The following is a 15,368-nucleotide window of genomic DNA, read 5'->3' as shown; positions in this document are numbered from 1 at the left end:
CAAACTCTATATCAAACTAGTTTTTGATGATGATAACACAATGCTTAATAACAGTACACATGTTACAGTATTACATGTTCTTGTTTTGAATTATTTGTCATATCTGATGAACATGTTTTGATGAATTGCAATGTATGTTCCTATGATTGATTGTGTGATATATTTGTGGAACATGATTGTATGAATATGTGAAATATGAACTGATTGATTGAAAACATTTTATTTCACATTTCTGGAAGATAAAGATTACAAGCACGTTTATGAACTTATATGTTGTGACAAAGTTCTAGTCCAGTCGAATACACCTATAATGGATTCGACTATGCTAAAATCTTTGTACAAATTTTGTGAACCTGTGCTATGTGAGATTTTGAGTTGAAAAGAATTTCAAAGTGCTTTTACATGTGTCAGTCGACATTGTATATTGCATATTCGACTGTGTTACTAATCAGTTTGGAATTTTGTTAAGCTTACACGCTCCAACATCTATATTTTTCAAAAGTTAGTTAAGCCTGTATGACTTGGTTGTAACGTCCCGACAACTTACAAGGACTGCTGACTGCCCCCACAGATCAACACGAGGCTTTCCAGTGTGCTTTGTCCTCACTCACACACTTTCCGAGAAAACTTCCCGGAAGGTCACCCATCCCATAATTACTCCAGGCTAAGCACGCTTAACCATGGAGTTCTTATGAGTTATTGCATATTCGATTGTGTTACTAATCAGTTTGGAATTTTGTTAAGCTTACACGCTCCAACGGCTATATTTTTCAAAAGTTAGTTAAGCCTGTATGACTTGGTCAACTGTAATAAATGTGTGTTCATTTTTGTTGACTGAGAGCCTCTGTGTTAACTTTCTGGTATAACTATTTTAGTATAGTCGACTGAATTAGTAGACTATTCGACTGAGAAGCAATCTGGTTTAACAAAAGCCTATAAATAGACAGAAGACGAGTTGTTCTGAGACTTTTGATGATCTGACATTTTCATTTTCCTATTTCAGATTGAATTCTCTGTTTTAACAACTCCAATAATTCTCCAAGAAGACGGTGGTGATCTTTCTTGAGAGAGATTCAAAGTGAGAGGTCAATTGAGCTAACATCTTGATCATAATCTGCACGAAGAAGGTGCTTCTTGTTTGATCTTGAAGTCTTGGCATCCTGTGAAGACTGTTGCGTTTGATTGAAGGCTTGGCAACCTGTGAAGTCTGTTGTGATAGGCTTGGCAACGTATGAAGTGTGCTGTGATAGGCTTGGCATCCTGTGAAGAGTGTTGGTTACATGTTGAGGATTGTTCGACGTGGGTTCAGATTGTAGAAGAGGGGATTCTTGCTGCAATTCTGGTTTTGTTGTGCAACTATATTTTGGTTTTTGGTTAGAGAGGAGATTTATATTTTTGCGTGGTGCTTCTATAAATTCCTTGTTGTAAAAACCGCAACCATTATAGTGCATTTGCTTNNNNGNTTGGAAGGACACTGGATGTAGGCATTGTTGGCCGAACCAGTATAAAAACCAGTGTTTGATTTTCTCTATCCTTGCACTCTTTATTTCCAGTCAACTTTATCTGTTTAGCAGTCAACTGCGTTTTTCCGCTGCATAAGAATTTCATTGCTTGTATTTCAAGAAAGATCAAAAAGCTTTATACTTTTGTATAAAGATTGCGAAAAGATTTTGTTTTTGAACTAACACCAATTCACCCCCCCTCTTGGTGTAAAACGAAGCCTACCTGTTTACTGGTAAAGACCATGAATGAATGGAACTTCATGGGAGAAAACTATGTTGATTGCTCTAAACACCATGCTATTGGGATACTAGATAACACAAACTTCTTTCCTGAATCAAAATTTGATAAATATGTTGCTCAACAAATCAGGATATTGCATGAGAAGTTTGACAAACTTGAAAAAGATTTCAAGAATGCTACAGGGGTTTATGGAGAAAATTTGACTGAGGAAGAATCATTAGGGTCCTCCTAACTCAAACTAGGGCTTGTTGGGATTCTCTGTGTATTTTGTCCTCTGTTTTGTCCAATGTCATAGGACATCTTTGTGTCTCTTTCTTACTTTTATCTTGGCTTAGTATGCCATTGTATTTTGTCCCTTGTTCTGATCCTATCATTGTAATATCTTTTTAACAAGAAAATGAAATTAGAGTTTGAATCAATTTCAACAACTTTAATTTGTTTGATTGAAATTTGTTGTGTTGATGATTGATTTGACTGTGTGTGGATAGAAATCGATTATGTGCGTTTAAAACTGTTACACATCTTTGCATATTGACTTCTTATGGATTATTTTCTTCCATAACTAAAATGCTTGATCTAAAAAAGATCTTTGAAAGGTTTAGCAGGAAAAACATTGCTTTGGTAACTACAAATGGAATACAACATTATTAGCAAGCAATGTATTCTACTGAGTTGCTTGACATATTATCTATGATACAAATCTGTGCTACATTGTTTGTATACTCTGATTATCCGAACTGCATTATGCATCTGATCTTGTTTAAAAAATTTATGCATGATGATAGGGGGAGTATTACATTCATACACATGTTTCTTCACATGCCTGCATTTCAAGGGGAAGTTATCTTTTACATGTGAATAAATGTGATAAGGGGAGCATCAATGCATTTTATAAATTGCTTAATTCTTCTGATGCATCTCTGTTCTGTTTATCAGCATATTATGTCATGAGCACTCCTTTTTTGTTAATGCACAAAGGGGGATAAGGTTTATGAAAGCTTAATGAAAGGGGGAGAATGTTTTTATGTCCCATATATGCTATGCTTGACGTTTTGCTGACTGATTATGTTACATGCAGAGTATTTGAACTGTTTAATATCATTTGTTTACTCTGTTTTGTATCTGATTGTACAAACATGGTTGGTTATTAATCATGGTTGTGCATCATCAAAAAAGGGAGAGATTGTTAAGATTTTTGACAACACAATATCTATATCACTCTGGTTTTTTATGATGACAACACATTGTTTAATAACACACATATGTTGTTGTGTTACATGTTCTTATGCTAATTGGTTGATGTATTGTTAAACATGTTTCTGTGATATATTGCTATGTGAATGCATACTTATTGAGCTTGTACTTGTTACATCATTTCTGGATGCATTGCAAATGATTTAAAGGATGAAAACCACATGCACTTTTGTGAACTCATAATTATGTGACAAAGGTGCAGTAAAGTCGACTCCATTACTAATTGAATTGACTATGCTAAAGTCTTTGTACAGATTTTGAGAAACAGTGCTATGTGAGATTTTGTGAAGGAAAGAATTTCAATTTTCTCTGACATGTTGAAGTTGACTGTGCGCGCCACACATTCGACTGTATTAGTTGTTTGCTTTGAAATTCTGTTATGCTCATGAATAGTAACGACTATATTTTTAAAAGTTAGTTAAGCATTGATTGTGAGTCAACTGTATTGAATGAGAATTTATTTTGGTTGACTGAATGCTATTGGTCTGACTTATATGTTATAACTGTCATAACCTAGTCGACTGTATTAGTAGCATATTCAACTATGAAAATGTCTGTTAAACAGAATTCTATAAATAGATAGAAGACAAAGTTTTCTAAGACTTTTGGACATTTTCATCTAACACTTTCAGATTCTGATTCAGATTAATTCTTAAACATTATAGAGCTCCAAAAATTCTCCAAGAAGACGGTGGTGATCTTTCTTGAAAGAAATTCAAAGGGAGACTGACTGCGCACACATTGCTTAATCACATATCTGCACATCAGGGTGTTCTCTGATTGATCAAGATTATTGTTGGCATCCATTGGTGATTGCTGTTGTGACCTGTTGTGATTACAGGGGATAGACTCGTGGAGTCTGGTTCACTTTGAGGACTGTTCAAAGTGGTTGGCATATTGCAGGAGAGGGGACATCTTACAGTAAGTCTTGTTGTGTTGTATTGGCTATATTTTGGTTAGAGGGTTAGAGAGGAGATTTATATTTTTGATGTGGGGGTCTTCTATAAATTCCTTGTTGTAAAAACCTTGACCATTATAGTGCAATTGCTTCCCTGGTATTGGAAGGACACTAGATGTAGGCATTGAGGCCGGACCCGTATAAAAACCAGCGTTTGACTTTCTCTATCCGTGATCTTTTACTTACAGTCGACTTTATTATTTGCGCAGTCAACTACGTTTTTCCGCTGCATACAATTTTCATTACTTGCGATTCAAGAAAGTTTTGTAAAGTTTTCTACTTTGTTTTAAAGATTGGAAAAAGACTCTGATTTTGAAAACCCACCAATTCACCCCTCCCTCTTGGTGTAAAAAGGAGCCTACATGTTTTCCAACAAGGGAAACTAGATTTTTTTTAATTGATGTTCTATACGAGTATTTAATTATTTGGAGTGAAAAGTCTGTGATAGTTGTAACCAAGTTAATTGAGTATTTTTAGGTATGTGATGATGAAATGCTGCTATAAATTGTACTGTATGCTGATTTGAAGTGGAATTGAATGTTGATATGTTAAATTCTCTATTTGGAATGTGTATTATGGAGTTTAGAGATTAAAGAGTTGAAACAATAGAAGTTTTAATGGTGTTTTTGAAGAAAAGATGAGATCCTAGGTAGTGAAATTGTGAGGAAGGGGTGGTGAATTGGTTTGATGCAGTTGGGAGAGTTTAGGAAGTGTTTTATGACTTGCTCAAACATTTAAAATGGAAAGAATCTGAGTTATGAGTATGTGGTGGTAATTAGATAGAGACCATGTTGGTTTAAAACTAAATTCTTGGGGTTGGACTAGTGAAAACTTGAATTGGGGGTTTTGTGAGTAATTGGACATTTCGGTTGATGTTGTTGAGTCTTTTGGGACTTGTTAGAGTCCCTAACTTGTTTAAAAACAAGCTAAAACTAGTAGAATCCAAGTTAGGTCTATAAAGTGAGATTTTGGCAAGTTATGGAGTAGAACCTTATAGTAATCACTTAAAAATGAGTTGAGGATGGTTTGTTTAAAGTTGTCTAACTCAAATTGATGGCATAATACAATCTAGGAGTGTTAGAAGTTAGGGAAAGGTGCATAAAATTGGTCAGGAGGGGTTGAGATGTGAAAATTTTGTAGTTTTGGTGCTGTAGAATTATGCAGTCTAATTGAGCAAACAGACTTGGTACGCTGAGCGAGTAGGCTTTAGCTGAGCGAACAGACTTGGTGCGCTGAGCGAGAGATGATTGAGCAGAACCCATTGTTTCTATTTCTGCACAACGAGTTTAGTGCATTAAGCGACTAGTCCAAAACCTGTTTTGAATATTTCTTTGTTTTATGATAACTTTAAGCTATGTTTTGACTTTGTGAATGATGTATAAATAATTATGAGATTATATGATTATCAATGTTTTGTGTTGTGATTCAATGTGAAAGTATATGAATATAAATGTGGTTTTAAATAGATTCAATGTAAAGGTGAAGTGATATCAATGGTTTCAAAGTTGTGGAAGAGAGTTCTAAGGAAGAATTTCTCAGTGGTGGTTTCAAGTGTTGTAAGTATCAATATGGGAAGCTCAGTCTTGGAGTTCATCCTAACATTCTAATAGTCACCCATTCTCAAGTAAAGAAGGGTGAGGCATGTCGTAAGAATAGCAGGAGGACCTAGTCTAAGGGCTTTACCTTAGCCTAAGGTGAGTGATAACAGACTAACCTTGTGTGGTAGTTTGGGATGGGCCAGCTGTTTCACCCCAACAAGTGCACGAACTTCCATAGCTACATATTCATACTAATCCGGATGGTTAAGTCAAAGAGGTGGTTGTCATGCATAAATTGTTTGGTTGATTTGGTGTAAGAGGTGTATCTTTAAGTAAAATGTTAAATATGTTTTGATGTATTATGAAAATGTTTTGCATCACTAGTTTCCCCTTGCTTTTATCTTTGTTGTTTGGGTGTATTTTCTCTTTTGCAATGATCACCTAATAGTGCGAGCTTAGGAATTCACCTTTTCAGTTGTTCCAGCTAGAGGTGAAGGAAAAGTAGGAAAGTTGTTAAAGAGATCTACAGAAATAGATCTCTTCTTTGAAAGAAGTTTGTTTTATCTACTTGTTCTTTTAATATCTATGTAACGTTTTATTTTGATAGTTTTATCATACGAAAATTGGATGTTACAATGCACACATTCTATAAATNTTATCATAATTTAAAGTATTAGTCATTTCATTTCAATCTAAANCCAAACAAATCTTGAAAAGACTGTGATTTTAATTTGATTTCGTTTCTTAATTACTTATCAAATAAATCCTAAAGGCAATACACAAGATAATGTATTTGATTTTATCACAATTTTTGAACCANTGATTTTATAATGAAAGATTCTAAAATCAATTAATTTTATTAATTAATTGCAAATTGAAATTTTAATAAATTTGATTTTTAANTAGGATTAACTTTTTGATGTCTACAATAATTTAAGAAAGAATTACTATAAAACTCCTAACAGAGAAAAAAATTGACCATTTTCATTTTACAATACTTTAATTAATCTATATACACTCAATCAAATGACGAATTTTTATTATGTTACTATTAGTTATATCTTTGAAGTTTATTNTTATCTTGTATTTCGTACAATAGAGGAATACGTATCGTTGTACATATTTATTATTTTGTATTGCATTAAAATTGATATAGTATGACNATTTCTCTTATTATGCACTGATACCTATTCATGCTAGGTCAGAATTTTGTTAAATACATTTTTATTTATATAAAATTCTCTTAAATTTATATTTTACAAGAANNNTTATTTTGCTATCTAATTTTAAAGTGGCTGATAAAATTTTTAAATATAATNTATTTATTTTAAATTTAAACTAATTATNTCATCATATTATGATATTAAATTTAAATATAAATCATTTATCTTATGAAATTCAAATTATTTATGATCACTAAAAAATTATGATGTGTGATGTTTATAATTCCATATTCTATATGTTAATAAAAGCAATAAATATCTGAAAAGTATATTTTAAATTTTGGAAAAATTTATTTAAAAATAAAAAAAAAAACAATAACAATTGAAAATCTCCAGGAAGTATATTTTTATTATATTTTCGTTTAATATGTACTAACAAGAGGTTATCCATAATATAATGTATAATATTTGCTTCGTATAGTTGTAAGGACCTTGTAATTATACATAATTATATATATACATATATTAAATAAGAAAGAAAAGAAATTAAATTAAGGAGAAAAGTTTTCCTTTATTTTATAAACGTATAAACCAGATCAACTTTACCAAATTTTGTACATTTCCTCAAAGTCATATCCTCTCTCTAGAACTTCAGTCTTTATGTCTCACTGTCTTCTCTCTACCAAATCTCCTCACTGACTTATTGCATGTTCATTTAGGAGGTGTCTAAGCGTCCGCAACGTTAAGGGCTTTAGTTTGAACCGATTGGTTTCTCATTTAGGACCGGTAAGTAGTTTTCTTCCCACTTCTTCGTTGCTTGGAACCTAGGGCAAGTTGCATGTGCCTAGTATTCCCTTCATTCCATTTTTTCTTCTGTTAATTTTATAAGAGTTGTTTCCATCACCACTAGAGAAGTTGTTATGTGTACTGGACTGCTCAACCCTAAGGTAAGGGCAACTACATCTTTGTTTAATTTGTAGAACTATATAGGTATGCACAGTGTTTGATGTTATGCTGTTGTTTTAGTGAAAATTTTGTAATGTTTGTATGATCAATCATGTCCTAGGTAGGAGAATTGAAATTGGGTCCCCATTGTTGATGAATTAAGTGTTTTAGGCTAATTGGGGATGTGAGGTAGTGAATTGGAGTGATTAAGGTCTAAGGTGTTAAAGTGCTGATGGGACAGTGTTAGAAAGTCTATTCTNACTTATTAAGATCATAAAATTGGTTAAAAATAGGTTCAAAGTGGTAGTTTAAGATTTGAGGCTCTAAGTTGATGAAATAGAGGTTTTAGAGCATAAATCTATCCATGAACACTAAAGAATGATGTTAGAAATGTTTAGAATCATCTAGACAAGTTCAATTAAGCTTACACCACGATCTAGGATCATTAGAAGTTAAGGAAAAGGTCTAGAACGAGTTTTGAGTGGTTGAGTTGCATAAATCTGCAGAATTTCATTCTGCAGATTATGCAGACTCATTGTGCGAGAGGATTCGCACAGCGAGCCGTCCTGGCGAGAAGTTCTCTACCAGGAGTGCGTTATGCGAATAACTATGTAGGACTCCCCCTGTTGGATAATTTGCAAGGCGAGGGGAAGAGGGTGCGCTCTGCGAAATCGTTTGGTTTCGCTATGTGACCAGGCCAAGTGAGTTTCACTCTTTTTCCTCTTCTATTTGGATTATTTGATATTGAATGATGGACAAAGTGTCATATATGTCCATATCTTTTAATTGTGTGGCTTGAAAGAATATGACTGTGAATTGGAATGAGGAAATTGAGTATGAACTGGACATCTCAGGGCGAGATGATTTGGAGTGGTTGTAGAGATTGTGTTGTTGTCTTGTATAATTGTATGGAGCTTTGAAATGGTAAGTCTATCTCTACACTCAAAGCACTGTCCATGCTCAAATAGAGAAGAACGGTGTGAGTGGTGAGAGTAGAGGGAGGGTCTCGTATATAGTCTTAGAGTTTAGACATAGATTGTTATGAGGATTTACCTTGCATAGTGTTGGGGAGGGCCAGCTGAACTATGCAAGTGCAAAGACGACCAATAGTTCGACAATTATACAAATCCGAATGAGTCGTGTTGAGTACTTAATGCATGGTTTGAATGGTATGCTTTGAGTGTTTTTTTTTATATGTAACTAAATATGATGATATTGATGGATTGTGATTTATGTATGTTTCTTGTTTATCTAACTCACCCTTGTTTCTTTGTTGTATGCTGCTTGTGTATGTTTTTCTTTTGCAATGATCATCCACTTGGATGTGAGCAGATGTTGAGGAGGTGCTCTTGGAACAAGTCCTGGAGGGAGACGATGTTGTAGCCTAGTTTCTTAGGATTCCTTTTTAAGCTTATGTCATTTTGAAGTACTCATTTATGCTTAAAGTTTTATATTAGGGCCACATTCTCGGATGACTGTAACTTGAAACTTTAACTTCCAGTCATACTCTAAACTGTTTAAGTTAAAATTTTGCTGATCTTTTTGGATGACTGTAATCCAATACTTATCACAAGTAATGCTCTAACTATTTTCTTTATTTGAATAGTGACGCCTATATTATATGATTGTAGTTATTATATATTTGGGATGTCACAATAGTTGTATAGTTCCCAATATTAATAAATTTTTATAAATTGCAAGTATTCTAAGTTTTTATTTTTTTTTATTTTTTTTAATAATTTGATGATTTAATTTTTATTTTAATCTTTTTGAAATAAAATATATCACTTTAATTATTTATTAATTTAGTATACATATGAATATATACATATACATATACATACATATATATAATACAAAGACTTATATTTATAATTATACATTTGTATACATCATTTAGCATTTATATACGTATAAACATGTTTTATCACTTAGATTATAATTTTATTTCATAATTATAGTAATAATGAGTTAATAATTATGAATGTTGCACTAGCTATCCTCACATGGATATACAATACATAGATATACAATGGATAGATTGTTGATGAACTTGATCTTTATCATACTCTCTAATAGCATATTGAATCAGAACAATCCAAAGTCTTGAATGAATCTTGATTTTGTAATCACCAAATGAAGCTTAGATTCTCCAAGATCGTTTTTTGAGATCACCTGTAATCAAAGTTCAACAAAAATGTTAGTATTTGAAGATTCTATCGTTGTTAAAATAGGTTTCAAGCCACATATATATATAGGATTTTCAAATCATGACGCAAAATAATCGATTATGTTATTTGCTATGCTTTTTTCTCTATTTTAACAAATTATCCTATGTATGTAATGGATTAATTTATCACTTATGTGTTTAAATGCTTTTTCTAATAGTCTTAACACATTAGACTATTTATGTAATGGATTAAACTATGTTTTCTTTTTTAATTGATTATCAAACTTATGTAATCGATTATACTAAAACTTATCACATCAGTCATCAATTTGTCATCCTTAAGAAATTATCTCACTTATATAACAAATTATGACTTTTTTTCTGTTTTAATCGATTATGTAACATATATAACATTATAATAGAGTTATTAGTCCCCTGTTAAGCACTATGTTTTGGCTAAATTTAACCGATTATACATTTTATGTAATTGATTATTTATACCATAAACTAGATTTTTAATCTGTTTCAAACATGATTCACTCAACATCAATTCAACTATCTAGCAAACACATGTTAAAGATATAAATAATTGTTATGTCATTTTGTTGTGTAAGAAACCATTATTAGTTATTTAACATTCATCATCAAAACTAAGGTATAAAGAGACTAAGCTCCCTGTATCAACAATGGCCTACAAGATAAATAAGAGAGTGAAACTATTCTAAATTATGCACGTAAGTTAGAGTCACTCCACTCAATGATCAACAATTAAAATGATACCAGTAAACAGAAAAGTAAAGAGCAATACTTCCTCCAAGTCTTTGATGTTTTCCAAGTTGAACATGATTGCATTCAGATCAACACCCATAAACCTTACTCCAACAGCTCAAATTCTCAGAATGTGTCCATTTCATGGCAAATTCAGCTACCATGTCCTATAAAAATCATGAAAAATGATTTTCTCAATCAGTATTCACAAAAAAGTTCCAAGTAGAAACCTCAATGCATCATTATCATACAAAATATTGAGCATGAAGTACAGATCAAAATATCTCAAGACCTTCTTAGACTACTCTTAATCTTTAATTATATTGATCGAGCAGTACTTAAAGAGCCATTTTGACAATTTAACAACATATCATAAAACAAACGAAGTTCCGTTTATATACATTGTCAATGTAAAGCATTTTCCCGTAAATATTAATCAAGTTTTGACTACTTTATCATGTTGAAACTATTCATGAATATGATGTGATGATAAAATAAATTCGTACTGGATGTCCGTGTAAACTATTTTATTCTGATAGTATACATAAATTAAATTCCGAAAAATAAACCCAGGACAATAAATAGAAACTATATCAGAAAATCCAATTTATCCCCCCCACTCTCAAACTCTAAAAATGTGTAACGCTAGCCTAAACTTTCAGAGTCATTTTCAAATAATATTCCAAAGTTCAATCAAATTTTCACAAGGAAAGTAAACCTCAATCCGCTTTACCAATCCAAAATCCAATAAGCACAGAGCAAGTCACATTTTAGTTGAAATTCAAACAACAACAAAAGGCTTATCCTAAATCCATATCTACATGAATAGCAAGACACCATTGAGTATGGTTAAAGACCAAATTCTAAGAGATATTATTCATACATAGTGTGTTGTGGGTGATCTGTGACTGGTATTTTGAAAGTTCTGCTTTGAGCAGTTGACTACCTTGGATCTATCACACCCTCCATTACCCTAACTTGAAACCAAATATATGATACTATAAGTGAAGTTAAATTCTAGCTCAACTGAATAAATAAACTTTTATCAAAAACCCATTAACCACCGTATTGATATTCACCACAACCAAAACCCACCACTTCAATTCAAACTCGAGCTCATCTTTATTTATTAACTTGTTTAGAAGAGTTTAATTACTCTATTATTGGTTGCAGAAACTTCCAATTTTAGTCTTTATACATAAAAAAAAAAATTCTTTAATTCCATACTCGTATCATTTTTAATCTCTTTCATTCTCTAAATATGTCATTTTAATCTTTTTAGTCCCTAAGGATTAAAAATGTTATGAGTAGGAAATAAAAGGAGTGTTTTTAAGTAAACGGATACACAACTATAGGTGCCTAAAGCGGAAGACTTTTTAACCTGTAGAAACTAAAAGATCAGTAAGACCTTTTTGTTAGACCTTTAAAAAAACCAACTGGGCATGAGAAAAAAATCACAACTTCAAGTCAACCCCATTATGCCACAGTAAAGGGTATCATCAAAATCACAAAAAGATCCCAAATTTAACCAAAATTCGAAAACATACAGCTACAATATCAAATGGGCACACACTAAACATCACAGAAAAATGCCAACAATTTTCTCACCGGAGTCCGGCGAACCCCAAACTGGAGCTTGACGAATCCGATGACAGGTCCGGCATGGCACTTCTCCATCTTCTCTTAAATCTGCGAGGGATCCATCTTTGAAATATCGGAGGGGGGAAGAAAGGTTAGGTTTCTTTCCCCTTTCCTTCCACGCATCGTCCTCCTCATCGTCGCACACGTTGTCCAAGTTGTAGGTGATGAAGACCTTATGCTTTCCGGCGAGGGAAAAATGGGAAATTGTGGACGCAAGGAGGAGAAAGAGAAGGAGAGTGTGAAGGCGGTTGAATGTCAATAGGTAGACGATGAAATGAATGTGAAAGGATTAAAAAGAAGCTTATTGGAGAAGAGTGTGGTGTCAGTGAGTTTTGTGTGAAGTGTTGTGAATTAAAGCGTTAGCATTCGGTTGGGAAAGAAAAATTAGAGATTGGAGAGGGAACATGAATGAAAAAAAAAAAAAAAATATGGACATGGAGACAGGGATCGTGAGTGAGATTATAGAGGGAAATGAAAAAATTGGAATAAGGAGATATTGTAACAAGTTTTTCAAAACCAATCATAACATATTATTAACAAAATTTTGAGTTTGTCATAACATTCGATGTATTATGATAGGTGTCCACTTAACAATAATAAAAGGTATATTATGAAGGTCTTAATTTATATATATATATATATATCATAATACGTTTTAAATTTATTTTTAAGTTTCTCACCATATTGGATATTATGAATGGTCTTCAAAACAATTTTATAATAAGTCTCTGGGAGATATGGTGGTGGTGGTAGTGTAGTGTTTGGTGGCTTCAAAAGAGATTAGGCCAACTCAAAGAGGAAGGTGACTAGAAGGGCCTATAGGATTGTTCTAATCTTGGTCAAGGAAAAGTATGGCCATATTTTGGCAGTATAACATTACTTAATTCCATAGATGAAATACAAGGGTGGAGATTCAAGATGGCAACGGGTCGGGTCGGGCACGGATAGTGCCTACCCGCAACCCGACCCGTCGGATAAAAATGTACCCGCCATCTGACTCGCTACCCGCTGGATACTCGTTTAAAAAACACTCGCGGGTATTTTAAAACCCGCGGATACCCGCAAAAAAAAAAAATAAAAAAATATATCTTATATTTTTTAGAATAAAATTTAAATAAAATTACAAAATATATATATATATATATATATATATATATATATATATATAATATAATATAATATAATATAAACTAAATTAAATATAAATTAAAATTTAATTTTAATTAGTCTTAACCTAATAAAATATAATTTTATTTTATTTTTAATTAAATTTAATTAAAAAATATATAAATTAATTTTTTTATAATTTTTTACGGGTAACGGGTAGTAGGTACCCGCGGGTCGGGTAGTATACTACCCGTACTCGACCCGTTTAGAAGCGGGTATTAAAATACCTGCTACCCGTTACCCACGGGTAGTAAATATCCGCGGGTAATAATTAGCCGCTGCAGGTTTTACTCGCGGATACCCGTGCCCGCGGATTTTTTTGTCATCCTTAGTGGAGATACCTCTATTTATAGCCCAAGGGTGTCTCCTTCTAACCCTAAAAGCATGATCTCCTACCTTTGCTCTCATTGGCCAAAAATGAGGCCTTCTAACCTCTCCAATGATGAGAGGACATGTGGCCATTCACAAAACACAATCCTCTCCATTCCTAAAGTGTCATGTGGCCACTACTAAAAGTAAATCATCTCCACTCCTGTGGTGCCATGTGGCTACCTTTTAAAAAGTAAATCCTCTCCAATGGAAGCATGACACATGGCACACACTTTCCACTTGGTTTGAATGTCTAACTTTTAAGGAAAATCCTATGCTACTTAGGCCTTAATACAAGCCTTAAACAAACCTACACTACATGGCCTAATACAATGGCCTAAATTCCTACACTACTCTTCAATTCATGCTCCATGATGGCTCCAATGGTGGTCCATAAGGTAGAGTTGACACCATCTTCAAGGATGACTTTCACTCTCTTGAAAGTGTTTGACCATGGCTAAGGGATTTTTCATCATTCCCTCCCTCTTGAAAAGGATTTGCCCTCAAATCTTCAACATGGGACAAGGCAAACTTCCTTATCTTCTATGGAGTTTTTTGTTCTTCTCCACCAAGGTCAAATACCCATTTTATAACACAAGTTATAGAACAAATGTTATAATAGTGAATAAATGAAGAATATATCTCCCAACAATGATACACCTTAAATCAAATGAATGATCAAGGTCTTGAAGAGTAAAAGAATCTTGGAAGCTTTTATTTGTCTTATGTTGTATGTATATGTTTGAAAGACTATGCATTCCAACACAAGAGTTAATTTTTAGGGATATTGCCATCATATCCTCCCTTTTGAAAAGGATTTGTCCTCAAATCTTCTTGTTCTTTTATGACAAAAACCTTTTTCTTATTATTGGTTAATTTATGTATCTTTCCATCAGGATTAAAGATCCATATGCAAGTGTCATCAAACATAAAACCAATAATCTTATGAGCCACAAACAACATGTATCTAGATGAAAGATTTAAAGAAGACCTTATGCTAATTTTAAAGAATTTACTTGAAAACTTTGAAGGTCTACTCGACAAAATTGTTTGTGTTTACTTTGAGTTAATTGTATCCTANAAGGTAACATCAACTCAAAGTTTGATTTGGAAAAAATTGAGGAGTTAAAAATAGTTGGAGATGAAAAAGAAGTTGAAAAATTTTCAAAAGTAAAAGTTGGAGTTATGAAAGATAGTTGGATGTATTGAGAAAAGTTCAAGGATTGGAAAACTCCTTTCATCATCTTAGTCTCAACCTTAATTGTAGGAGTGGTAGGGGGCTTTACTAACTCTTCCTCTTCTTCTTTTATCTTAATCTCTTCTTTTTCTCTCTTTTCTTTCTCGTTCCTTTCTTTTATCTTTTTCTCTTCATACTCTCTTCTTCTTTCCTCCTCCTTTTTATCTCTTCTTACTTGCTCCTCTTTCTCTCTTTGTTCTTTCTCCGCTTCCTCATGTTTCTCATTCTCTCTTTCTTCTTTCTTCCTTCTTTTTTCTTCCTCTCTTCTTCTCTTAATCTTCCTTAAATCCTTTTGGACTTTTTCTTATTTTTCATTAAGGATTCTAAGCTCTTCCTCTAAGGTAGCAAGATATTGTTTTCTTTCAACTCTTTCCTTCTTTTCTATCTCTCTGCTAAGGGTTCGGTAAGTGTACCG

General features: G+C 32.9%; 1 long non-coding RNA gene across 1 annotated transcript; it reads right to left on the bottom strand.

Annotated features, from left to right (window-relative positions):
• Positions 1-9,547: 9,547 nt before the first annotated feature.
• On the bottom strand, positions 9,548-12,737 carry LOC111242525. The gene is made up of 3 exons (XR_002669654.1): positions 12,148-12,737; positions 10,580-10,706; positions 9,548-9,776 (listed from the first exon to the last, which is right to left on the bottom strand). It is a non-coding gene; the product is annotated as an uncharacterized LOC111242525 (long non-coding RNA).
• Positions 12,738-15,368: the final 2,631 nt, after the last annotated feature.

This window comes from Vigna radiata, chromosome 9 (assembly GCF_000741045.1).
Source record: "Vigna radiata var. radiata cultivar VC1973A chromosome 9, Vradiata_ver6, whole genome shotgun sequence".
NCBI classification, from domain to species: Eukaryota; Viridiplantae; Streptophyta; class Magnoliopsida; order Fabales; family Fabaceae; genus Vigna; species Vigna radiata.
This window is presented reverse-complemented; position numbering and strand designations above follow the sequence as displayed.